The sequence below is a fragment of the Eretmochelys imbricata genome, chromosome 1, assembly GCF_965152235.1.
Source record: "Eretmochelys imbricata isolate rEreImb1 chromosome 1, rEreImb1.hap1, whole genome shotgun sequence".
NCBI classification, from domain to species: domain Eukaryota; kingdom Metazoa; phylum Chordata; order Testudines; family Cheloniidae; genus Eretmochelys; species Eretmochelys imbricata.
The window spans coordinates 221164883-221192646 of NC_135572.1; the positions used below are offsets into that span (position 1 = coordinate 221164883).

Genomic DNA, 27764 nt, shown 5'->3' on the forward strand with positions numbered 1-27764 from the left:
TACGATATGTAAGAATATCAATATCAGTGACATATTAGTTTTCCAATATTATACATGCCACCTATCAGACACAGATTATGACATCAGTGAATTGGGGACACTGAACTGGCCCGGACATCTCAAACTCTTTACCTGATACCAGTGAGCCCCTTGCCCCCTGGCATTGAGACGCTGTGAGTGTCACACCCACCAACTCTGTCCACCTCCACACCCATACTAACCCCTGCTTCCAGCCCTCTCATGTCACCAGTCCTAGCTACAGCCAGGCCAGTAATTGCTGTTTTGGTTCAGACAGCAAACCGAAAAATCAGAAATAATATTTGATTCAGCCCTGAAACTGTTTGGAACTTGTCGCAAATCAGAAGATTCCATTGTAGGTCATACAGAAACTGTGTGTGCTCCCCCTTATAACCTTTAGACAGTGATTAGGGCACTTGTCTGGGGGACACTGGTTTGAATCCCTACTCAGGAGCAGGGGCTTCAATTCAGGTACTCTGTCCCTGACCCACAGGTGAGTGTGCTACTCACCAGGCCGTGAACTATTCCAGGCTGGAATGCTCTCAATGGCTCCTGTTGAAGCTGTTCCACTTTAAATGTTCCACCTCTGAAATTTAGGAAATGATTAGTGAAGGTACAGGTCACAGGTGGGTGTGTGCAGGGGGAGGCAGTTTGGAGGGGGTTGGACTGGACTGGCCTGGGGCATGGCTGGGGAAGGAGTCCCAGGTCGGTCAGGGGAATGGGGGCCCCAGCTCAATGTGTGGCTCAGGCTACATAACCAAGGTAGGGTGCAGCCCTCCAGTGATCTGCTGCTGTGATATGTTTATGCAGCAACATAGGGCAGGAGACAGCAAGGAACAACTTCTTCCATGTTAATGGCTTCTAGAGTGCCAACTAATGGCTTACTGGGATAGGAAGGGGAGGGGGAGCTGGAAACGTTGAAGAGGGCTAAATTTTACAGAGACTGGTGGGGCAGGGGGTGGAGAAGGAGAGAAAAATGGCAGTCTCCTCTCACACACTTAAAGTTACTGTAACAACCATGTGAAAAAAGACTTTAATGGTTTTGGGACAGACAGATGGAATTTTTCTTACTGACCTTCTTAGCAAATACCCGTTGCAAACATTTCAAAGCACAAGCAGTATTCCCATTCCATTGTGACAAAAGGTACAAAGGCGGGTAGGACCACTAAGGAATCACCAAGCAACCATGTGGCCTAGTATAGAGACCCCTGGACTGCGACTATTCCTAGCTCTGCCTCTGGACTTCTAAGTGTCCTTGAGCAAATCACTTCACCACCCTGTGCCTCAGTTTCCCATCTGTATAATGGGGATAGTGAGGTAAAGCTGTTTGTGATCTAGTGATGAAAAGCGCTATATAAAATTTAGGTCTTTTTGTCATTACCTAGCTACAGTTTGTGTCAACTGCAAACCTAGGTGAGTACTACAACTGTATAAATGATCACCAACTCTGACAACAAACACTTCTCTTTCTTTTAAAAAAAGCCTAAGAAATTCACTGACGGAAACCTTCATTAGTGCAGGGGTAAGGTTGCCCGGAGGTATCTTGTGCTCTTCCAGAATGCTGAGTTCAGTAAACTCAAACCCCTGAAAACATAATGTTAAGGTGCACACCCATGCAACATTAACTCTCCCCTCTTTGAGCTGTGATCCAGTATAGTCATAGGACAAACATGCACACTTTGCCTTTGAAAACATCACTCAGGGAATAGGGCACATGACAAGAGTATCACTGAAGCAAATGCATATTCTTTGTTAAGATACAACTTGTTTTCAGGTGAACTGTACTGAACAGCCTATACTCACAACCCTACATCTGTCCAACACTCAAATACTCAGTGTACCCCCAGAAAGAACCACAAACCTGTTAAATTTGACAATCCTTTTTCACCCTTGTCACCCAATCATGCTTCTCCCCCAGCTCCAAAGAATGCACTGCCACACCCAGTCTTTTGGGAGAATGTTTATTTTCTTAACAGAAGTTAGAACATAAGAATGGCCATACTGGGTCAGACCAAAGGTCCATCAAGCCCAGTATCTTGTCCTCTGACAGTGGCCAATGGCAGGTGCCCCAAAGGGAATGAACAGACAGGTTATCATCAAGTGATCCATCCCCTGTCACCCAATCCCAGCTTTTGGTAAACAGAAGCTAGGGACACCATACCTGCCCATCCCGGCTAATAGCCATTGATGGACCTATCTTCCATGAATATATCTAGCTCCCTTTTGAACCCCGTTATAGTATTGGCCTTCGCAACACACTCTGGAAAGGAGTTCCAGAGGTTGACAGTGCATTGCGTGAAAAAATACTTTCTTGTGTTTGTTTTAAACCTGCTACCAATTAATTTCATTTGGTGGCCCCTTGTTCTTGTATTATGAGAAGGGGTAAATAACACTTCCTTATTTACCTTCTCTATACCACTCATGATTTTATAGACCTCTATCATATCCCCCCTTAGTAGCCTCTTTTCCAAGCTGAAAAGTCCCAGTCTTATTAATCTCTCCCCATACGGAAGCCGTTCTGTACCCCTAATCATTTTTGTTGCCCTTTTCTGAACCTTTTCCAATTCCAATATATCTTTTTTGAGATGGGAAGACCACATCTGCAGGCAGTATTCAAGGTGTGGGCATATCATAGATTTATATAGAGGCAATATGATATTTTCTGTCTTATTATCTATCCCTTTCTTGATGATTCCTAACATTCTGTTCATTTTTTTGACTGCCGCTGCACATTGAGTGGGTGTTTTCAGAGAACTATCCACAATGACTCCAAGATCTCTTTCTTGCATAGTAACAGCTAATTTAGACCCCATTACGACATGTGTAAAGTTAGGATTATGTTTTCCAATGTGCATTACTTTGCATTTTTCAACATTAAATTTCATCTGCCATTTTGTTGCCCAGTCACACAGTTTTGTGAGATCCTTCTATAGCTCTTCACAGTCTGCGTGGGACTTAACTATCTTGAGTAGTTTTGTATCATTTGCAAATTTTGCCACCTCACTGTTTACCCCTTTTTCCAGATCGTTTATGAATATGTTAAATAGGACTGGGCCCAGTACAGATCCCTGAGGGACACCATTTACCTCTCTCCATTCTGAAAACTGACCATTTATTCCTACCCTTTGTTTCATATCTTTTAACCAGTTACCAATCCATGAGAGAACCTTCCCTCTTATCCCATGACTGCTTATTTTGCTTAAGAACCTTTGGTGAGGGACCTTGGCAAAGGCTTTCTGAAAATCTAAATACACTATATCCACTGGATCTTCTTTGTCCGCATGCTTGTTGACCCCCTCAAAGAATTCTAGTAGATTGGTGAGGCATGATTTCCCTTTACAAAAACCATGTTGACTATTTCCCAACAAATTATGTTCATCTATGTGTCTGACAATTTTGTCCTTTACGAAAGTTTCAACCAATTTCCCTGGTACTGAAGTGAGGCTTACTGGCCTGTAGTTGCCAGGGTCATCTCCGGAGCCCGTTTTTAAAAATTGGCATCTTATCCAGTCATTTAGTACAGAAGCTGATTTAAATGATAGGTAACAGATGGACAGTTAGTAGTCCTGCAATTTCACATTTGAGTTCCTTCAGAACTCTTGGGTGCATACCATCAGGTCCTGGAGACTTATTACTGTTTAGTTTATCAATTTGTTCCAAAACCTCCTCTAATGGCACCTCAATTTGGGACAGTTCCTCAGATCTGTCACCCAAAAAGAATGGCTCAGGTTTGGGAATCTCCCTCACATCTTCAACAGTGAAGACCGATGCAAAGAATTAATTTCGTTTCTCCGCAAAGGCCTTATCGTCTTTGAGTGCTCTTTGAGCATCTCGATCGTCCAGTTAGCAAACCAACAGGAATTTTTTTCTTTTTCCTTCCTTGGTCTCAGGGCCACTCCATCCAGGGGTCTCTGGCACTGCTGCTCCTGGCAGCTTCCCAGTTTCAGTCACCTCTGCTCCCTTCTCAGACCCTAGCTGCTTCCACAAGCCCCTGGCCCCTTGTTGGCGGGATACACCACAGGAGCTAACTCCACTCTGGTGTGTCTTCCCCTCCCCAGGCTGCAGCCTGTCTCAGTCTATCTTCCCTAACTGCCCACGAGCAGCCCTATACAGGCCCAGGTATAGCTCAGCCCTCTTCAATTGGCTGGATTGGACTCACCTACTCTGGTCCAGGGTAGCTGGCTTAGCCTATCCACAGGGACCAGCTACCCTGTGAAAATCCTCTTACAACCCATTCACCCTTATGTAGGACCCCCTGTCCACTCAATTACCTCCTTTGGCACCAATCTCCTTATAGGTTTTGATGGATAGGCCTGGGCTCTTTTGAATCTCACCTCCAGCTCAGCAGGGTTCAACTTCCATATTCTTCCCATATGAATTTATTTGGCAGTGCCTCCACTCTCTTCACTCCTTCCTAGTAGGGTCATATGGAAGCTGGAAGGAAAATTCTAACCAGAGGGTAAACCACACTTACTTGCCAGACAGTTGGAGACTCCCAAGAAATAACACAAACACATACAACATATTCAACACAGTAATTACATTTCACAGGAAGTAAATATAGCACAACATGGTAAAACACTGCTCTCAGGGTCACTGGTGCCCATGCTGATAGTACCCATTAGTTTCCCATGAATCTAAACTCCACAGTCACTGCACAGGGGCTGATGATCGCTGCTCTCAGGCATCCTCTTCATGCAGGAGTCAGGCTGCTTCTGCTCCTGGGATTTCCCCTCATCACAAAGGGGTGCAGGGCTCAAGGTGCACATTGCAATAACATTACTAAAAATCCTAACTTTAGTCTCCTTCCCTAGTGCTCAGACACACTCATAGCAGGCAGGCAGCTTTGACTCGCAGTCAGAGCAAAGTTTGCCATGTGGTGGTGGATTTTACCTTGGTAGCTGAAGCACTAATTCAGCCTGGCTGGGTGGGGAGTATTCCCAATAAAACTCTTTAACCGGGGAGTCACCTTGAAAAGGAAAAGGCCCAGGCTGAGGGATGTTGCTGCCCAGGGGCCAGTTCTAAGGGGGACCCTGCATGCAGGCCTGGGACTCACCACACAGCCAGTCCTGACCTTTCCATAGCTGGCTCCAGACTGCTCGAAATTGGCTTCTTGTCTCTCCAGTGCTGGGCATCTCATATCCTATTGGTCAGACTTGCTCGTGTTCCCAGGCTTTCTCTTGTCAGTCACTTGACTCTGCCCCGCTCCTTTCTCTCAGACATGGCCCCTCCTCTGAGCAGCGGGCTGGTGGCCACCCAGACACAACTGCTATCCTCGCCTGACCTGACACGGCACCTATCACTGACACGGCACCCATCTCTCTGCTCTCTCTCTTGGTAGCCTCACACACTCTGGGTCTGCCCCCTGACTCCCAGATACAGTGCCTCTCCCTGAGGTAGTAGCTTACAGAGCCCCAGGAACCTAGGAAAACCCATCATTAAACACACAGACTGCCTTCATCTCCCACCGGGTGCATTAATGAGGATTTTTGTTAGTGAATTTTAACTTAATTCCACAGTCACTGATATGCAAAGTTGTCTGTCCACAGGCAGTAAGGAGAGTCTGGCCTTCATCACAATGAATGAACAACGGCCTCCCGTCTCTGAGAGCACCAGTGATAATAAATAGTGTGAGAAATGTTCAACTCTAGCAGTGACTGCAGGGCTATGTGCACACAGAGGTCTCTGTCCTCCATAGTGCTTTGTGTAGGCAGCTGCACCAGTGTAACAGTGGTGCAAAGTGGGCCTTACACATCACCGCTAGTCAACTGCACCCACTCGCCACCTCTAAGCTGATTGTTGCCCGTGAAAAGTAGATGTAGTTGAAGCAAGACCAGCTGGCTCTGTGAGACGAGAGGCACTCTCCAGAAGGGAGCTGTTAGCAAAATCCATACTGTGCTTATTTCCAGATGAGAGCCTGGATGTAAGTGGATGGTGTAAACTGGAGAAGCCACAAGGCTGCTCAAAAGAGAAGTGCAAAGCTGGTGGACAGAGATCCTATTCAATAGCAATATCTAACAATGCCATGCTGTGTGTTGGCCTCTCTGCTCGCCTCCTTTACTCCTGGTCTGTACAGGGTTCCTGCCTGGTGTGTAGATGAAGGGAAATGTGATGCATGTCCCTTGGTGCAATACAGGTAATTGGCCAGATAGGTTTTGTGTGGGTGCAGGGTGTGAAAGCCAGGGAGGGGCCATGCAGACATCAGAGGTGGGAGAGAGGGAAAGTGGCAAAGCAGCTGAGCTGATTACTGACTGGTAAAACGGGGCCTTTCAACATCCAGCCAGTGCTTGTCAGGTGTGGGGAGGGTCATTGTGCAGACTAGTACATGTGAGCATTGCCCTAGCACAGACTCAGGGCAACTTTACAGCAGCTGTGTCTGGGGAGCAGAGCTCTCAGTCTACCAAGAGCCAAATGTGGTGCCAATGTGTGATAAAAACCCAAAATGAAGGACAAACACTGAACATTCATGCGGGGAACTTAAAATGCCAAGGAATCTTTTCCTTCAGTCTAAATGTCTCTTTCTGTAACCTCAGAGCAATGATTCTTTATTTCTGAGGTAAATTATTGTCAATAGTAACTGTGAGGGGACACTCAGTTCATTGGTTGCTTTGGTACCAAGATGAGTTACAGGAGGTACACTGGAGCAGGATGGATGGAGTTAGGGTTTCTCAGACAAGTCGGTTTCCATTTCATGTTTATTCAGTATCTACCTTGTAAATGCTGGTGCCTAATTCTCTGATAGCTGGTCGAGTTCCTTTGTACCCTCTGGATCCTCCCCAAATCCTCCAAGCAGCACCAATAGGCCCAGAAGTTCAGGGTTTACAAGCCCAGAGCTGCGGCTGCAGAGACAAGAACAGGCCCAGCAGGGAATGGGGGTGTGGCTGCCAGGCTCCCACTTTTGGCTCCTCCCATTATGCAAAGGAGCTCCTCTCTGCACTTGTGCATTTCTGGTATAGAAACAGTGGAAATAAGGGTGGTGCAGCTCAGGCAGTTACACCTCAGCTGAGACACTGCAGCTGCAGAGCTCACTGCACACAGGAAAACCAGAATGAAGCCCAGAGAGAGACCCTTCACCTCAGCCCCAGTAGATCCATGCACCTGTGCTGAGCCTGGCACAGAGACTGAGAGGGGAGCCAATGCATCTCCATGTGCTGAGGGTTACTCCACTTTAGGCCCTGTTGAGGAGGCCCCCACTGTGCCCGGCGTATTTCTGAAGGAAGGTTGGGGGGGCTTATGGTGACTGTGGCCCTGTGTTCTGACACAGGGCCAAGAGGACACAGGGGAGGGGTGACCTCCCCCACAGTTTCTGGGGATCCTGTCACCGAGGATGTGTGGTGTTTAGATGCTGCTTGTAATTATTAGAACTGGGAGCACTGGCTGTTGGGAGTCTGAAAGGACAGGAAACAGGAAGGAGAGGGGGAGTTGAGGAGGCGGAGTGAGAGCTACCGAGGGTGCAGCAGCAGCTTGGTAAAGAGGTTTCCACTTTAAAAATAAAGTCCTGTTGAAGTTTTTAGTACCTTGCCTGGTTGCTACAACAGGATGGTAAGTGAGTGGCAGGGTGTGAGGGGGAGACATACAAAGCACTGACCCCAGTGATCATACGTGACCTCACCATTAGCAGTGATCAGGGACTAGCAGAGAGATGCAAACTGAGCTAATCAGAACAAAGAGGTGTTGTCGCTGTTCAGCCAGCTGCAGCGACCAATGTCCTACACTGAGGGCAAGTCTACAGTACAAAATGTAGTTGACCTAAGTTATGTGAATGTATAGCTGCCACAGTAATTAAATCACTTTTGCGTGTCCACACTACACTCCTTGTGTTGGTGGTGCGCATCCTAACCAGGGGCGCCCCTATCCCTGCCCCTTCTGCCTGAGGCCCCACCCCCCCTCCACCCTTTCCGCCCCCCATCCCCTGCCAGAACCTTGAACCCCCGACCATGGCCACTTCCCCCCCCCCCCGCTGCAGTGCCGGGCCACCCTGACCAGCCCACCCGAGCGTCCCCAGCACCAGAGCACTGGGAGCCCCAACTGCCCCAAGTCCCGGGGCCCCAGGCTGGCACATGCTAGCCCCAGCCCGCTTGGGGAAGAGGAGCAGCCTGCCTGGACTGAGACCAGGGGGAAGCAGCAGGAAGCCGGAGGGGGTTTGCAGTGGAGCATGGGTGGGGCCATGCTGGCTGTTTTGGGAGACAGCCTCCCCTGGCCTACCATACCCACTGCCCATGCTTGCATCGATTTAACTGTCAGTGTGGAGCATTTTGGGACGACTTCAGAAAGGCAGCAACGGTCAATGTAAGCAATGCAGCATCTACACTGACACTGTGTTGACCGAACTACATCGACCTAAGTGCTACACTTCTCATGGAGGTGGAGTTATTATGTCGGTGTAGTGGGCAAGTTACATTGGCAGGAGCCAGGTGGGCTGCAGAACAAAGAGCTACGCACCATGTGGGAGTTTTCTGCCTGACCCTGCAGGGGGATTCGGGGAAGGAGGGCAGCCATGTGGAGAAGCATAGCCAGTTTTTGCCCCCTGCACCTACCCCCAGCTGTTTTGGCCCCTCCCCCTTTCCACTGTCAAGCTCAGGGCTCCTCTCCTGCTGCCTCAGGGAACTCTAGGGAAATCTCCACAGCAGTCGTACCCCCCGGCTCCCGTCCCAGCTCCAGCAGCCACAGGCAGGGTCACATCTGCTGCTGCTGCCCTTGGGAGACACTGGGCTTCTATACATAGGCACCTACCAGCACAGACCTGCTAATGGAGCTGCCCCCTGCCCCACCCTTACTCCATGATAGCTGTCTGACCTGCCAGAGGATGAAACAGCCTGCTCATCCCCAGTCTACCCAGGACAGCTCAGGGAGAGACTGGGCAGCTCCACACAGACCTCAGTGCAGGGCACCCTCCAGCTCTGAGTCACCAGGAATGTCACACATGGATTCTGTCCCTTCTCCCTCATGGGCAGTTTCCTACAGGGGCATGTTGGTGGAGTTCTTACCTGAGCAGATCACTCCGGTATCAGCAATATGAGAGTAATTGACTGCACCCCATCCTATATGTCTGCAGTCCCAGAGAGCTGACTCGTCACCATCACAATCAGGTACAATCAGCCAAGTTGGTCCAGATCCTTCTCCAAAATGAGCCCAGCCAGGGGCACTGACAGCAGATCCACATCCCAGCTGCTTACACACCACCTCAGCATCTTCCATGTCCCAGGCATTATCACACACTGTCCCCCACAGACCGTGGTGTTTAACCTCTACTCTCCCGGCACAGGGGCTGCTTCCATTCACCAGTCTCAGCTCATCAGCACCTTCAAAGAGACACAGAGCAGGGTTGCAGACAGCGCAGAGCCCATCCCCTCTGGCTTGGACAGTATCACACAAGGGCCCTGGGTTTTACTCCCTGATCCCCCAGTCAGGCTTGTCACTGGGGAGGCAGCATTAGGTATCTCCTCCCCTCCGAGCTCTCTGGGCTGGTGGATCGTGAGCACCTTCACTGCTGTGTGATTCACCACCCTCCCTCACCACCCCATCTCCTTCCTTCGACCCTCCTCCCCCATCACTCACTTGTTTCCCCACCAAAACATGTTTCCCCACCCCACCTCTCCCTGGCACCAGTTCCTCCAACCATCTCCAACAACCTCTCCTGCCTGGAAAGGAGTGTGGTGTATTGAAAACTGTTAAAATGACAACCTGCCGCCACTTTAAGAGTAAGAGGCTTCCTGGTCCTGTTTGCAGGCTCAGGACCGAGAGCTTTGTAAGGAATTGGCAATCTGGGCCTTCAGCAGACAGACTGCAGAGAGCCCACCTAAACCTAGGTGGGGTAAGTTGTGCCTCTCTGACTTGTGAAGCAGTCTACTTTGTCTCTCTCTGTTTTGGGGTTCTTGTGTGTGAGGGTTCTGCATTCTAAGTAATAGAGTCACATTATGTTGCAATCTTCCAGAAATAGTATTTCATATGTTTATCTAACTTCTCTGTGTTTCTGCTGTGAACATAACATGGAGAGCCAGACATATCCCACTATCCTGCTCCCCCTCCCCTCAGACTTGCTGCTGCTCGGCCCATTCAGTGCCATGCTTCCACATGCAGCCCCCTGCCACTCACTGCTACTTGCCTTCCTCCACGGTCCGAGTCACTGCTCCTCCCAGAACTGTCCTCCTACACCCGCTTCAAATCTTTCTCATAAGGAATTAGAGAAAATGTTTTTCCACATCTGCATTTACCTGCTGGTTACAAAGTGTAACTGCAGATTTGTGTTATGCATATTTTATCCTCCGTTTTTATAAAGCACATTTCTTCTCCAGTAACAGGGGCTGTAACTCCATCCTGGGGGTGAGGGGACATCAGAAGCCTCAGAGCAGAGAGCTTCCCCTAGCTGCAATTATAGCTGTATAGTGATGGGGAGCCGTGTGTGTGTGGTGGGGGGGCACTGTTCCATATAATCTCATGGTGAAAACAAACCCCTTCCCCAGAGCACAGTGACTATTATGGGAAGTCCAGGAGCTCTGGACCCACCTCCATGTCCCCTCTTGTTGAGGGGATTCATTCTGTGACACTGAGTCCAATTAAGAAACTTGATGTCTCTTCCGACCCTTCCCATCTCTGTGGGAACCCACATGTTGGGCTTGGGACTAAAGAGTTTACTTTGTTCATTTCAATTTATTTAAAGGTTTTTTCTGTCTGGTGAATTTTATCCCCACATTATCTCTCCACCCTCAATCACACAGGTAGGTATTGTTCCCTTTTTCACAAAAAGGGAACCTGAGGCAGTGAGAAATGAAGTGAGATGCCCCAGGGTCACACACTAAATCTGTGGCAGAGACAAGAACAGACCCTAATCGCCGGATTCCCAGTGCAGGGTTTTCACCATAGAACCATCTGTAATTTACACAGGGGGCAGAGACTGTGGACTCATGTATTCCATGGTGTCCTCGCCACAGCAGTGACTGGGGGTTAATTATTATTATTTCCTCTTAGTGCCGTTCCCAGAAGGGCATATCCACTGCAGCATATTTGTGCTCTGGTTTGAGAAGCCACCGTCATGTTACACCTGCCTCTTGATCTTTGTGGCCCTGAACCAGCAAAGGCTTTTAGTCACAGGGGACTAACTCATGTGCTTAATGTTAAGCTCGTATTTAAGTGTTTTGTTGGAAGGGAGCTTATAATGTACATTAGCTCCTATAGAGTGATGGGTTGATTTTAAGATGTCCCTGTTGTTTTTAAATCCCTTTGTGCTGTAGTCCCTGGCTGTATTTGAGTCCCCTCCCTCCTTGAGACTCTTTTTTATTTAAGTCCAGATTGTGGAACTCCCAGGAGTCGTCCCACTGACTACACTGGCCTCCCTGGGACTGCTCCTGTCACAGAGGGCTCAGCAATGGCAGGAAGAAAGATGGGCAACAATTTCACAAAACCATTTCTGTTCTGCTGCAATTTATTTTGTTTTCCGAAAGTTTTGACAATCAAAGATGAAAATGTTAACCTGCTAGTTTGTCGGTTTCACCACTGTGAAACTTTTGGGTGGAACCAGAATCCAGCCCGTTTGGTAGGTGTCCATTTGTAGATTTGTAAACTGCCCCGTTATTGATGGAGGGTGGCAGGGAGTTCAGCACCTCTTCTAAGCTGCATTTAAATCCAGCTGATAAACATTCTCATGGACTGTTGGGTTATGAGCTTTTAACTGGACACAGGTGTGAGACGGACATTCCTGTTCCACATGGAGTCAAATTTAAAGACAAAAAAAGGAAGGCTGAAACTAGCCTCTATTATTACTCTGACCAGACTGTTGACCAGCGGAGTCCAGGGCCACCTTCTCTCCCTGCAGGGTATGAGTTCCACCCATTGTAGGTAATGGGAATCACTCCACCCTGCAGGGAGAATAGGGCCCCATGGTTTCACATGGCGCATGCCATGGAGATTTGGTTACCCAGGAATCCCAGTGGAATTCTCTGCGTTTTCACTCTCGTAAAGTTCAGTTTTATCATGAGATCAAACTCAGCATCTTCTGTGTAACTTTCTTGGGAAGTTCAGGTACAAACCCCCACTTCAGAAAATGTCCTTGCTCTGGAATCCTCAGCACCTACCCTCCGAGGCACAGAGACATTGCAGAGCTATCTGCGATCTCTACCTACCAGCTGTGGTACCGCAGTTTGTCTCTAGCTAAATATTTGAGGTTTCTAAAATCTGACTTTCATCTTCAGCTTCACCTGTTCACACTGCAGCTACAGAACAGCAGCGTCTCAGACTGCAGCAACTCACAGGAACAGGCTGCTACTGAACAGTTCAGTGTCCTGACAAGTGCATCATTCAAACCCTGCTGAAGTTGCCCAGCATGTTGGATGCACACAGGACAGTGGTGTTATTTTAAATGGTATGGAGTGTATATCTGGAATTATTCACAGGTTCCATACACAGGCACAGAGCTGGACGGAAGATGAGGCTGGAGGTCACAATACAGAAGCTCACTTTCCTTTTCTTGTGGTTCATTTGTTTAGCAGGAATTTCTAAGCACTGAAGCCATTAGTTCACTAAAACCAACTCTGGGCTCAGAGTGCTACAAGACTGGGGTATTTTATAAAGTACACACAGTCTGGGATTGGGTCAAATCTATGATTATTGCAAATATATAAACCTCCTCCCTCAGAATAACCAACAGGGAGATAATTACACATACACATTTACTTAAACCCAATTGCCTGCTTTCCCTTTGTTTCATTGATTTCTGGAATAAAACTCCATTTCTAGTGGATTCAAAACTCTCTTTCTAGTTCTTGTCTGCCCAACTCATCCAGTGAAATAAAGCAGGCACTTACCCATGGTGTCTTGAAGAAAGAGGAGAAACCAAAGCAGCTGAGTGGAGAGATGTCCCTTCATTGCTAGACGGACCTGCTGTCCCCTCCTGACACTGCACTGGCTGCACCTAAGCACCTGCCAGGGCTCCTCTGTGTCTGACAAGTGACAACAAAGCAGTGGAAGGGAAATATATAGATTCAGAGGCTGGCATCAGCTGCGAGAAGGAACCAATAGAAAAAATATTCACCTTTTTAGACATTATCAGAGGGTTTATCTAAATCTTTGTGCAGCTAAAACATCCAATACAATTCTAAAACTCTGGCTGTGACCATATATGAGTGACGAGTCCGCTTCTGATGTCATGTTCGCTTCAGTCTCGGATCATCATGTAACCACCCTCCTTGGCGTAGGGCAGAACAGTGTGAAAAATGATTCTGTCTTTTTAGGCAAATAAAAGTGAGCCTTGAATGCTGTTCCTCTGATAAATTAATTAAGAAAACAAATGTAGGGAAAAAGGAAACCTCTAAAATTGAACCCCTCAGAGCTGTGTGTGTCCAATTGTAGCCAGGCCACTAAAACCACAGAGCTGGGATGTTACCACTGGGGTCAGCTGTATTCAAAAGGAGAGGGGAACAACCCCTGCTATCTTTGTGGAACCCAGACTGCTCGGGGCTGAATGGCAGTGGTACATTAGTGGTAGGAGTGTGTCATGGAGCTTCCTTCTTCAGTGGTGACCATCAGTGGCAGCAGAGTCTCAGAGGGCTTCCTGTTCACCGTATCAGAGCTTGTTCTTAACACTGACTGACTAGGTTCTGAGTGACCATCTCGCATACCGTAGTGTAGGTAGCAACCCACTCCAGGACTCTCTGCCCAGGCCAGTGCTAGGCCTGCCCTGTGTGGTAACTCCAGGCAGCACAGGCTGCGTTAGTCAGTCTGGGAGCAAGAGAGAATCGCAGGGTCCTGGCCATTTCCATCTGTCTGAATAGAGAATCTTCACAATAGTCCGTGCAGCTGAAACCCGTCTCTTCTCTACAGTGAAGAGCAGCACATTGGTCATAAGACACAAGCTTCCCAGGAGACAACAGCAAGTTAACCAGGAAAACAACATAGCTGAAGTCCAGTGGAAAGTGGGTGGGAGAGGTCAATCAAAGGTAAAATCCAGCCTGAAGGAGCCGTGTGTAGGTGTGTGTTAGAACAGGCCTAACAGAGGCATTTAGAATGGAATCTGAAATCAGCCCATCGCAGCACTTGTGGTACCAAAGAGAAAGGCGGCCTTGCCGGAAACAGCTCTAACACAGGCATCTCTGGCACTTTGCCACCCCTACCTCATGAAGGCCAAACTGCCACAGCGTGAGCTCCTTGGTCATGAACAGCAGGGTGTTTCCCCAGCTAGACGCCATCTTATTGAGCGGCGAGAACTCTGACTCAGCACAGGAAGTTCTCTCTCACCCATCCAGAGAGCGGCAAAGACCAGGAACCATGCGGCAGCTACCCCAGCTCTGCCTTAACTACAGTCCTTGTCAGTGGCTCACCATGCAAGGGCCAGTAGAGCACAGTGCAGCCCCTGACCCTGAATAACCAGAACACAGGTCGGAGAATTGAAGAACTGCCTGACAATGGAAGATGTGTGCTCGCACAGACACAGTTTGTTAGAAAGTTCAAGTCTGATATGCATGAGGCCCTGGCACTGACAGTGGCATTCACACGGATAGGACGTGTTGAAGAGCCACAGTTACTAGAAGTTAAGTGACTGTTCTTTCTTGTGTGTGAGGCTGTTGCATGTCCCTACCTCTGCTGTGTGAGGGCTCTGGCTTCATTAGAGTCTGTTGGGGTTTTAGACAAATACTGTCTCTCTGCATTCATTCAGATCCCCTGATGTCACAGTATTTATTGTTATTATTTTGGCTGTTCTTGTTGTTCACGGCAATGTCTGATCCTTTGTAGAATCCTCAGGATCCTTTACATCAAAGAGACACTCAGAACTCGGAGCTGGATATTGCAATTCTTACTTGGAACACGGAAATCTGTCCCCTTAGTGGGAGCTGTGGTCCAAGGTCAGCCAGTCCTGTTCCAGTATGGCCAGCCTCTGGAGATCAGAAATCATGAGTCAATCCCCGCGAAAGCACGAGCTTCATCCAAAAAATCATAAGATTTTAAAAAAAGACTATATTGTGTTATCTGTTTTTGACTGTTGAACTCCCTCTGCCCATCCCCAATGGGGCTTGGTGGGGAGGGTTCCAGGTGTGGGGGGCTCCCAATGCAGGGGAGGGTTTGAGAGGTGGGGGTTTGGGTGTGGGTGTGGGGAGCTCAGTGGAGGGTTCTGGGTGCAGGAAGGTCTGTGTGCGGGGGGGCTCCTGATGCAGGGGGTGAGGCTCGGGGGGTGGAGGTCTGGAGAGCTTAGTGGGGGGGGGGTCTGGATGCGGGGCACTCCTGATGCAGGGAGGGGCTCGGTGTGTGTGTGTGGGGGGGGTTCTGGGTGTGCAGTGGGGGGAGGGGTCACTATATAGGGAGCTGTTCCCCCGTCCGCCCAATCCCCCTCCCCTGCTGAGCTTCACCCCTCCACACTCAGAACCCCCACCTCACTGAGCCACCCCCTGAACTCTGTCTCTTTACTCTTTCCCCCTTGCACCCCGCCCAGCCAGGACTAACATCCCTGGGCAGCCGGGGCATCCCCAGGCCCCCCTCAGTGATTTACCTCTCCCCTGGCTGCCCGAACAGACGCGTCTGAGCTGCCTGGGAGGGCTGAGTGAGCACTGGTGCAGCTTCTCTTTGCTTCCGCACAGAAAACATTTTTGGCAGAAAGTAAAGAGAATCTGCAGGGGGGCATTTTTCTGCTGAGCTGCAGAGACGCAGAATTCCCCCAGGACTAACAGAAAGGAAGGAGGGACTGGAGCTGCCCTGAGCTGCCGGGCTCTTTAGCTCCACTCCCTGCTCCCTTCCCATAAGAATGGCTTCAGGTTACTTCAGGGAGGAATTCTCCTTGCAGCAGGTCTGATTGGTTCCTTTGCCGCAGGAGGAGGGCAAGTGGGGCAGGCAGCCAATCAGAGGGCCCAAATTTGCTAGCAGGCAGGAGCGTCTCACTCATCTTATTGCCAGATTGGGTCCTACCTCACAGAAATCCCGTCACTGGGAGCAGATCACCAGAGCTGGCGGTGCTGTGACGGCTGCTCCCAGGCCATCCCCTTCAGAACAGGTGTCCTGGGTCCTGCAGCTTCCCCATCAGGAGCAGAGGAATCGGGTGACCATGTCATTTGGCTGATCCCAGGAGCAAGGCAGAAACAGCCAGGCAGTGTCTGTTGCCCAGTCAGTGGAGATCAGGGTCTGGGAAAGACCTGGAGCAGGTCTGTGCTCAGAGCCTAGCATCTGGAATGTGGCCGGCAGAGCTCCCTGCCTGAGGAAAGCTGGGGCAGGAACCAAAGGCAGGACTGGCAGGTGAGACAGTGGCTGGGAGATGAGAAGACAGGATCTGAAACCTGGACATGAGGGGTAGCTATGGAACCCTAGGAAAGGGGCCACACGGGCTGGTGAAGTCCTGCCCCAAGTATAGCAGGACAGGGCTAAAGAGATTGGGTGGGGAAGCCCTGCTGTGAGGGTGAAGAAGGGAATATGTTTCTGTGCTGTAGCTGCCCCAAGACAGGGGAACTTAACTGCCCCCTACCAGGTGTGGGGACTTTATGGAACTATCAGAGAGTAAACTGAGGCAGGGTGACAGCATGGGCCTGTGCCAGACTGCACCTTAGGACATTGCTGATCTGGGGTCGAAGTGTGGGAGAAGTCCTGAAACCTTCTAAATCCCACTCCCAGAACACACAAAATATGTATAGGTTCCTGCTACTGGGCTCTCATAACTCTCATGAGTCTAGGGTATGCCTTAAGCCAGAAAGCGTACTGGGCTTTGTTCTATATTGACAATGTGTGTGTGTGTGCTTACATTGGGGGAGGGGGAGGGTTGATAATATTTTTGCCTCTGTCTCTATGTGGCTAGTTACCTTAATCATTTCCTGCTGTTTGAATTTCCCATTTACTTCTGTACAATGATGTATTTTTGTATTTGCCTTGGTTTGCTCCCCCAGATAGAGAAGAACCTTTTCCAAAGGCCCTGTCAGTCTCGGTTTATTTCACAGTCAGAAAAACACCAGAGAAGAGATCAGTATAATTTCCCCATGAAGAGAGACCACAGTGTGGGGTCCGTGCTGTGTTCCAGGCCTGGCCCATCCAGGAGGAAGGCAGGAAGACTCCTCACATTTAAAGGTGCAGACCACAGGAAATATAATTGTAACATTTCCTCAACATTCACTGCAGAGGAGGGTCGGGGAGGCTCAGGCAATGCAGCATCATCCCCCTCATTGTGACATCTCAGACATTCCTATGCTTGAGCGCCTCTTGTTTGGATCTCTGGTGCTCTGGGGACTGTAGCTGAGGCTGCAGGGGGTGGATCCTCTCCCTGTGTCACCATTGCCCCATAATACTTTGCGGATTTCACTGCATAAGAAACTCCCACCAGGCAAAAAGCTCAGTACAAGACCTGAGCTGGATATTCTGGGTCCATTTCTTCTTTGGTGGTTCTAAACTCCTGGCAAGAATCTGTGGGGTGGAGGAATCTGGAAGGGGAAGTCCCAAGGACATTGCAGCTGTCAGCAGGGAGTCAATCCCAGTTCTCTCTTAGCCAGATCTTGATTCCCAGACTCTCCCAGGCTCTGTTGAGCCAGGTAAGCTCTTCTTTGGACCAGCTGATGGTTCTGGGGATACGGGAAGGTCCCCATCCTTCCCTTCTTCCTTCAAGCTGGGGGAAGTGGTAATATGCCCAGATGGGAGCTTCTTGCCCCTCCAGACCTGCAATGATAATAACAAGACATCTCTCCTGCCCCACATCACACCTCACCAGCCCAAAACATTTAATGCTCTTTTCTGATCCCCATTATTCTTGTTGTCCCCCAGCCCCTATTTCTGCTCTCTGTTTGTTAATGAATCAAGGTATGATGGTGGAGAGGGGCACATATTGACAGTAGCTGTCCATTTGCTATTGACTGAGGCCTGAGTGACATGTTTCCAAACCCAGCTGGGAGTCTGAACCAACAGGGCCTTTCCTGAAGGAATGGGACCATCAGTCTCAGTAAAGTACAACTGAGAAGTTGAATATGGTCAAGGAACAGCCTCCCTCTCTCCACAAGAACAGGGGGCCACCACTAGAGGGTGATGTGGGAGAAGTGCCCTCAGTGCCTTCCCAGAGCATGTACTCTCATTGGTGCACTCCCTCTGCTCCTCCCTAGACCCCCTCTCAGCCTGACCTGGCTCTCAGCATCAAGTGTTATCACGAGATCCCTGGGGGCCCATTGCTAGCTGTTTAATGCCAGAGCCCCACCCCAAGCTCTCACTACCTGATGCAGCAATGATCTCACTGGCCTGGAATGGTCCTAACAAGGGGGCTGCCGGCACTTCACAAATATCACTTGCCTGTGAGCATCTTCAGCATAAACTTGGGGTTCCTACAACAGGCCTGGATGAGAACTGGGTGTCACAGTTCAGGGGCACCTGTATTCTCCCTCTATGGTCCACCAATCTCAGACATCCAGCTGTCACCTGAGTGGAAACCCATGTGTCTCTCCCTTCTGACCAGGGCATTTATAGGTTGCACAGTTTCCTGACTACACTGTGAATTCCTCAGCAAAACAGACTGCCTAAGCCTGCCTGTTTTGCCTTCTCTTCAGAGACTGTAAACAGCATAATTACCTCCAGTTAAGCTACCATACAGCCCTTTCTAAGCAAGCACATTTATTCTTAAAGTAAAAGCATTACAGAAAAAAACATATTAAAACAATAACAAATTAACATGCATGTTAATAAGCTTACCAGAGACCACCCCAACTCTAACATGAGCTCTGGCAGGTGAGCAGTCTTTCAAACACCACCAAGGTGTTTTCTGTGGTTATTAGTTCATAACCACTTAGACTCAGAAGAGGCACCCCCATGAATCTGTGAGTATCTCCTTTATCCAGTTTGGGTCTTTGAAGAGACCGTGAATAGTAATCAGCCATGTGTTGCATTAGTTTTTTTTTTTTTTTTGCAGCATCACATTGCTGACTCATTTTGAGGTTCTGATACCTCACAACTCCCAGATCCTTCTCAGCAGTGCTGCTGCCAAGACAGTTTTCCCCATTCTGTTTGTTTTTTCTTCCCTAAGTGTAGCACCTTACACCTGTCTTTGTTGAATTTCATTTTGTAGACTATAGCCCAGATCTCCAATTTATCATGGGTATGGAACAGCTAAGGTATTATGTATGTTAGCTGGGCTTCTGGGTAGTGTCCAGGCTCCAAAGCACAGAATATGGAAGGGAGAGAGGGAAGGATTCCCATGATGGAGTAACAATTTCCCCTGAAGAGAAGGGTTACTCCCTGCCTTTATGCCAAGCTCCTGGCCTGTTCCCATCTCTGCCCACCCCACCCCTAACCTCAGCTGCTCCAGCAAACTAAGGCAGCAAAGACCAGAGGCCACTCTTGCTCCTAGGACTGAGGAGTAGGCTGATAATCTACCTGGATGTGGGTGGTGTCCTTCCCCATGCCCATGATCAACACACTATGCAAGGCAGCCTGCAGGAGGCAAGTTTCCAGCTCCTGATCCAGGGTCAGCCAGAGTTCGTTGGCAGGAGAGAGGTGCCTGCTTTAGACTTCCGAGTATGGGGGTAGGACAGGCACTAACAGAAGCAGGAAACTGTCAACTTGTTGAATGCGGTGGATGAGACTTAAGTATATATGACACAAACACACATGTAGAGTCATAGATGTGCTTTATTTGTATAGCAAAGAGACATCTATGTAGAGCAGTTAATGAGATTAATGTGCATAACATAGGGACAAACATGACCTATTATTTTGGAAGCCATGAACACTATTTTTTATGCATTTGGAAATCGGACACAATAGATCAGCTGACACTTTCAAAGATACTTTTTGTTTTCACAGCAGACAAGCATTGGCAAGGAACAGAATAAACCACTGCCCACATCCCAAGCTGGACCCATAGAGCTGCATGTCTTAGGTACCCACGTGCCATGATCCTTGTAAAGAAACATTTTCCCTTTGCCTTGAGGTTTTTCTTGAGAAAATTAAGTTACCATAATTTTCAGTCCCCAAGGCAGGGTTCCTCTGGGATTTCAGCCCAGGACCTGTGCCTTTGTAATGAAGGCATACTTTTAGGCCATCTGACCACTTTGTGCTTTGGTTTTCTCACTCACGAGTAGGTCTTTGCCAATTAGGTGTGAACTATTATTTCAAAACTGAGCAGCACCCGAAGTTTCACAAGACTAAAGACCACAACTCCCAGCCTGGGAACTCCCCTAGAACACGTCCTGTCTATGAAGAGCTGGACCAGGTGCTCAACCCTGCCTCGAGCATGGAGTCTGCTTTCATGCTGGACCAGCTTCTGCATACGGATGGTGTTAATACTGGACTGGGGCAGAGGGGCTGGAGGAGACATCAGAAGCCATCTCACCCCGATGCTGCAGCACTGCACTCTGGATGCTATACTTCCAAGGTGATATTAAACTGAGCTACTTCTGCTTGGCTGGGCAGACCAGCGGGAAATTAACCCCATTGCCAGGCTGCTGCAGCGGACACCTGAGGTCTGGCTCCATCCCCAAAAATGACATTTTAGCCAGGCTGCTCTATAGCCCTTAAGGGAAGGGCAATCTGCTGCTGCTGGGGAGATCCGAGGCCTGGCTCTATCCCCCAGATTAATACCATTGCCCAGCTGCAGTACACACTGCTAGGAGGGCTGCTCTGCAACATCTGTTACTTGGGACCTGCTCCATCCCAGAATTAGTACCTGGCCAGGCTGTTCTATTGCCTGCAGGCAGGGACAATCAGCTGCTGCTGGGGACACGAGTCCTGGCTGAATCCCCCAACCAATGCTCTTTCTGGGTTGCTCTATAACCCTGCAGGGAGAGGAGTCCTTCTAGCTCTGCCAGAGAAACACCAAGACCTGGTTCCACCCACTACTGACATCACTGCTGACCTAAAACACAGCTCTGGATTTTTGATATTAATTTGCTTGAGCCATCAGGTGATCAGGCTGAGGCCGCAGGATCGTTTGGGGAGGAGATGACGGCACACACCAAGTGTCTAATTATAAAGCTTTATTAATAAAATAATGAAATAACAGTGGAGAGTGATGGGTGCTCCCCATGTCACTCAGAGGAAGGAAGAAAGCGTTAGTGCCCCAAGCCCTAACCCACTTTCATACTCACACACTTAATACCCGAGGGTGGCCAGGCCTGGGTGTAATGTAAGAAGAAGAGGGGGAAGGGTGGATGGGAGTTCTGCCCTGTGCGCACCCAGGTCATCCAGGGTCCACTGTTGATTCCGATTTGCCTCAGCTCTCGGGAGGGTTTTAAGGCCTGGGGTCTCTTGGGGGCATCTTCTTCAGAGATCTTTGTTCCCCATACTCTGTGTACCAGTCCAAACCGGCCTTCCATGGCTTCTTTAGCTTTTTTAAAACACACTGGTTTCAGGGCCGTGAGACAGTTCTATTTGTTCCTGGCTGGCCTTTGCCGTCTCGCTTTTTTTCGCGGCCCCTGCATTTTGTTTAATAATTTTTTTTTTATGGCTGGTTGTGGGGGTTGGATTTTTTATTTTTTTTTATTTTTTTTTTGTCTTGGCAGGTAGTAGCTGGCCTTGGGCTGTAGTCAGTTTTTTATTTTCAGACTGAGCTTGCTAGCTGCAGTGTTGAGTTAACCCGTTCTCTGCTCTCTTCCTCCTTCCCCCTTTGGCCTCTCGCAGCCTGCAAAGGAATCTTCCACTCCACACTTACACCTTTGACCCTCCCCAAAATGCCCTGCAATGCTTGCAACAGCATTAGCAATATACAATGCTGATCTGCATCCCGCAGGGGACCTCCTGTGGGAGGAGGCCATTGGGGTGTGACGGTTGCCTCCTACTTCTGCAGAGTGACCATGAGGCCTAGCTCCAAACTCAGCATTAATCTCATTGTTGGGCTGCGAGATAGCACACCTGAGACCAGGCTCCAACCCCCAAATTAATGTAATTGCTGGGTGGCTCCATAGCTCTGCACTGTATTACTATCGCTTCTCGGGAGACCCTAAGGTCAGGATCCAACTCTAAAATTATGCATGTACCATGACTGTCAGTTGACTGTGAGTTGTAACATTTGTTCTCAGTATCTCCAGCTTAGGTTGTGATCATCACTGGTAGGGGTAATGGTACATCACAGAGCATCCTTCTAAAGCACTGAGGCTCAATGGTAGCAGAGTTTCTTAGGGCTTCCTGCTAAAAACTAGATGATTAGTGTTAGAGGAGATTCTAAAGGACCACGGTCATCATCATTATCAGATGTCCTTAAGACTTCTGCTTCATTTCCTTCTCCCTTTCAGCTTTGTGCCTTGTGTCATGCTGCCCCTGATGCCTTGAACCTTCTCCCTGTTCTCATACACTAATAGCCCTTCATCTCCTGCTTCAAATCCCTGCTGAAAACCCACTGCACCTCACCAATAACCCCCAACTTCTCTTATCCTGTTGCCCAATATCATCTTTTTATTTCACTTGTCCTGCTTAGATCCTCAGCTCTTCAGGGCAGGGAACTCACCTTATCTGTGTTTGTAAACACAGTATAAATTTAGGGCATTGTAGAAAGCATGTTTAATAATAACTCATTCTACGCAGCACAATATTTATTCATGTCCCTACAAGTCCCAAATGTATGCATGTTCTGTATGATCCTAATTCCAAATGACTCCAGCACAGGTTGGTAGGAGTTAAACCCACATCTACGAAAGTTGAGATTCTCCTGCAACCACATGGATCCAGGCAACACCAAATATTGCAAGACTTGCAATAACGTAACGCAAGCTGGTACTGCTAACTCCCTTGCACCCCTTTGGAAATTCCAGCTGAAGAGTAAAATTTTCATTCCAGGTTGAGAGAGAGACAGAGAGAGAGTATAGTGCAGTGATTTGCTAGGTAACATTCTGCATCTGAACTGAAACACAACATGGCTGCTGCCTCACAACTCCCGCTATATTAGAGAGTGGGTTTGTCTACACTGCAGTCTTAGGTGTGATCGCAGCTCTGGTAGGCAGGCCACACTAGCTTTAATCTAGCTAGCACAGCTAAAAAGAGCATGAAGACATGGAGGCATAGACCCCAGCACAGGCTAGTGATGTGAGGACATACTCAGGATCCCGGTCAGGCTGGTACAGCCCATGCTGATGCCTGTGCTGCCAGCCCTTTACTAGATCCCTCCAAACGCCAGACTCTCTTCCTCCAGTTGCACTCATCACAGTGCACCTCCCCACACATCTCTGTCTGGTAACACACACCAATCAGATTCCTTCAAGTCGAGGGTTGTGTTCATGTCCTGGATGGTCTTGTGGTACGTGCCCTGGGCTGGGGCTCAACAGAGATGGATTCAGTTGCTTGCTCTGTCACAGGTTCCTGTGTGACCACCTTGAGCAAGTTAGTTTATTTCTCTCTATCTCTGTTCCCTCTCTGTAAAATTGAGATAATACTTTTCCCCTCTTTTCCTGTGAGTACAATGGGTTTCTACTCCTTGATTGTGGCTCCCACGCACTCCTGTTAAATAAATAATAAGGAACTCTGCATTTTGGAACAACAAGGGGGTATTGACTGGAACTTGTTCCCTAAAAGAAGACTATATTTCCCCCCTTATCTGAACACACATATTCTTTGGCCTAGTGTCACCACAACACTTTTCTCCAATAAAAAATGGAGTTCTATTAGCTGTGTTATCAGTGCTCTTGTCTCACCAGCAGGTGGCACTGTGAAATATTAAAAAGAGTCCAGTTGGGCAGTGATAGTATCATTGAGTGCTTGGAGTTTAGACAGCCACTTACGGTGTTGCACACACCAGGGTAATTAAAGGGGTGTAAGTGTGGGGCTTGTATGGAAGGGGAGAAATAGGCAGATCAACCTGGACATGTTGCTTTTGCTGACTAGAATGAGAGGAGGTGACATACCTGATTTTTCTTTTGCAAGGATGTGGGACTAAAGATTATCAACTCTCGGCTACAGAAGCCAGTCATGTGCCAGAGTCATAATGTCCAAACACCCCTCTCTCTTTCTGTGGTGATGATGTCTGTGGAGGATCAGAGCCCCAGAGTAATGCAGGAAGGAGGGATGGGTGGGAGACATATAATTGATTGATTTCTAATCAATCTGTCTCTATTATTGTATGGGATGTGGATGTGATTTAGGCTATCAACTAGTGGGGAGTTGGGGGAGGGTTTATGCAGATATCATGACTTAGTTTAAGTCACAACACAGGAAATGTTATAGGGCAGGTAACATTGAATGCCAAACAGAATCCCCAGTGTTAAACTGATGGCTGGGTCCTTGCTGCTTCTTAACATTTAACCCCGACGTCCCTAACCAACAGAACTTGACCCTGGAGATAAACCCCAACCACTCTGTGTGACTTTTATCCTGTAAATACCCAGCTAATCAGTAGCATCTGAAGCTATAAATAGTTCACAAAATGTCCCTGTATAATATCTATAGCTATCTATCTATCTTATCCTGCAATCCGTGTCTTGGTTTGGTCACATACTTAGTTGAGGCAGAAGTAATGATCATGTATTCCTCATGGATATTAATACTCAGCACTCCCATCCCTGTTAAATCTTCAATCACTACCTAGCACTTGCTCCTATAAATACCTTACCCTGATCCTTAAAGGTGCCTAAACACCTTTAGGATTTAGGCCCTTGCTATTTCATAACATTTAACGCTAACGTCGCTACTGTGTAATTTTTATCCTGTAAATAGCCAGCTAGTGCCTCCCCATGTGCAGTACTGCCTTGCCATGGCAGTGCTGGGAACCTGCTGGACATGAGTGAGAGGGAGCTCAGTTTGTCTTCTCTCAAGACCTTTGCTTCTAACCCTCCCTTTCTCCTCCTCCCCTCCCCCGCCCTGACATTACTGTCCTGTAGGGTGACTACTGAGTTCCAGCCGAGATGGGGGTGACGGGAGCTCCTCCAATGCTCACCCCTTGAGCAGAGCAGCAGCACCTGTGTCACATACAGCCTGCACCACACCACTATGTCTGTCCTGCTCTCAGGTCAGATCTGTTCTTTTGAATAGTGAATTGTGGAATATAAATGCTGGGATGTGTTTGTGGTCTTTTCCCCCAAAAAACAGCTTTAAAAATGTTTTGAATTTTCAGATTGTATGTATTTGATTGGGTTTTGATTTGACTGGAATGCAAATACGGGCTTGATCGACTAGGGAAAAAAGGGGTACTTACTTAGATTTGGTCAGTTGTTTATTTTGCTTTAAATAGTGTGTTGTTTAATTTCTTTTGTGTGTGCAAATGGCTAATTTTAAAATGTAATACAGTACACTCTCTGATTTAAAGTAATTAGAGATTAGTATCATTTAACCAGTATTTTTCCCAAAGTTTGCATGTGTTTATTGTTATTCTTGTGATTTTTAGCATTATTAATTTATATATTTGTTGACTTAGATTTTTTTCTATTGATTTTCTGTGAATAAATGTTGCATCAGTGAGCTGCCGTATGCAAAGTTGAAAACTGATCTGTCTGTATATATTTTTATTCTTCTTTTCAGAATACCATAGATAAAACACATATTTAAGTGCATATTGTTAAAAAAAATAATTATGTATGGTAGGGCTCTACAGACTACCAAATCAGGAGGAGGCATTTCTAGAGAAAAATGGAAAAAATATCCAAAACTCAAGACTTAGCAGTAATGGGAGACTTTAGCTACGCAGGCATCTGTTGGAAAAGTAATACAGAAAAAACACAAAATGTCTAATAAGTTCTTGCAATCTGTTGGGGATAACTTCTTGTTTTGGAATGTGGAGAAATTAACTTGGAAGATGGGTGGCCATTTTACACTTGATTCTGATTTACAGAGAGGATTGATTGCCAATGTGAAGGGGGGTGCAACATGGGTGAAAGTGATTATTAAATGATAACTTTCATAATTCTAAGGAACAGAAGGAGTGAGAGCAGCAGTCAATGGACTTCAGAAAAACAGATTCAGTGAACAGGTAGATAAGGCCCCCTGAGAAGAAAATGTAAGGGAAAAAGGAGTTGAGGAGATCTGAAAGTTTTTTAAACAGACAATACCAACAGCAAAACTGCAAACTATCCCAATGAAAAAGAAAGGTAGAAAGAATAGAAAGAGGCCAATATGGCTGTATCAAAAGCTCTTTATGACCTGAAAATCAAAAAGGAATCCTACAAAAAGTGGAAACATGAACACATTGTGTGGCAAGGCACCTTCTTGGTCTCACCAGCCTCAGCTGTTTTTAGCCTTGGCAAGATGGCTTGGGTAAAACAGTCCCTCTTAGCTGCACAGGGTCAGTCCATTCCTTCTCTCCGCTAGTCTTTTGGGCTTGTTTTTCTCCCTTATGGGAAGGAATGCAGCCTCCCCTCCTGGTGAGGCTTACTGTCTTGCTGCTCCTAACCTACTGGCAGCTTGACTCCTTCCCTCCCCCTCTCTCTCAACAGGGGAGGGTTTAAAAAGGTCTCAGGCAGCCCTTAGTTGGAATCAGCTGATCCCAGTTGATGGGGGGAGGGCCTTTTAACCTTCTGGGACTGTTTTCTACCCCTTCCTTTCAGCTGTCTGTCCTGAGTTTATCACAGTTGCTAAAGGTGAATAAAAAAACAACAACAAAAAATAACCACAAGCATGTAGGGAAAAAATCATAAAGGCTAAGGCGAAAGTGAGTTACACCTAGTAAGGGACAAAAGGGCAATAAGAGAGGTTTCATTAATACATTAGGAGCAAGAGAAAGACGAGGGGAAGCGTAGCTCCACAAAGGAGAGATCTTAATGGATGACACCAAGAAGGCTGAAGTATTTAATGTCCATTTTTGCTTCAGTCTTCACTGAAGAAGTTAATTGTGGCCTGGTGCTTAGCACAATATTAACAAAAAGGGGAAAGGAACACACACCAGAAGAAGGAAAGAACAGAATATTTAGATAAGTTAGATGTATTCAAGTCAGCAAAGCTTGACAAATTCACCTTAGGGCACTTAAGGAACTAGTTGAAGCAATCTTGGAACCATTAGCAATTATCTTCAAGAACCCATGGAGGATGGGTGAGGTCATAGAGAAGTGGAGAAGGGCAAATATAGTACCTAACTTTATAAAGGGGAACAAAGAAGATCCAGGGAATTACAGACCAGTCAGCCTAATTTCAATACCTGGAAAGATGGTGAAACAAATTATTAAACAACCAATTTGTAAGCACCTAGAGGACAATATGGTGATAAGTAATAGCCGACGTGGATTTGTCAAGAACAAATCATGTGAAACCAACCACAATGTTAGCAAACTAAGGAAATATGGTCAAGATGAAATTACAATGAAGACAGTGTCACGGAGTTACAGGGTCTGGTCTATGCCCAAGCCTGTCACCAGGCTTCTGGGAGTGACACTTTTAGGACCCACACAGTTCCATAGGGCAGGCCCCTGGCCTCCAAGACTGGGCCTTCAGCACCAGCGTTCCCTGCCTCTGTGGGTCCCTGCAGTGAATCCAGCCAAGACAAACTCCTCTGGGAGGCTTGTACTGTGCCCCTTCAAAGTGTGCAATGCTCTCAGTGAGTTTACAGCGATGCAGGCAGCCTTTTCAAAGCAAGGTAATCATTTATTAGTCATTTAGCACACAGAATTTTAAAGACCCTCGATTAACACAGAGAAGCCAAAGTTAATCCATAGTCCACCTTGGTCCAACTAGTGCCCTGATGGGCCAGCCAAACTGTGATGAACTCCATCTCTGTCTCTCTCTGTTTACCCCTTTGTCTCCCCAGGTCTGGCTCCTGAATCCCTTTCTTCCAGTCACCTGACACCTTCTCCAGCTCAGTTCCCAAATCCTAGCTGCTGGAGTTTTCTGCTGTTAGGTGTGGATTGTTCAGTTGTTGGAGCATCTCTTTGTCTTGCTGGACTCTGCTGATTTGGATCAGC

The 27764-nt window shown here is 47.7% G+C and overlaps 1 pseudogene; it reads right to left on the reverse strand.

Moving 5' to 3' along the window:
* Positions 1-12944, reverse strand: part of LOC144268851 (antigen WC1.1-like) — a 67670-nt pseudogene extending 54726 nt beyond the window's left edge.
* Positions 12945-27764: the final 14820 nt, after the last annotated feature.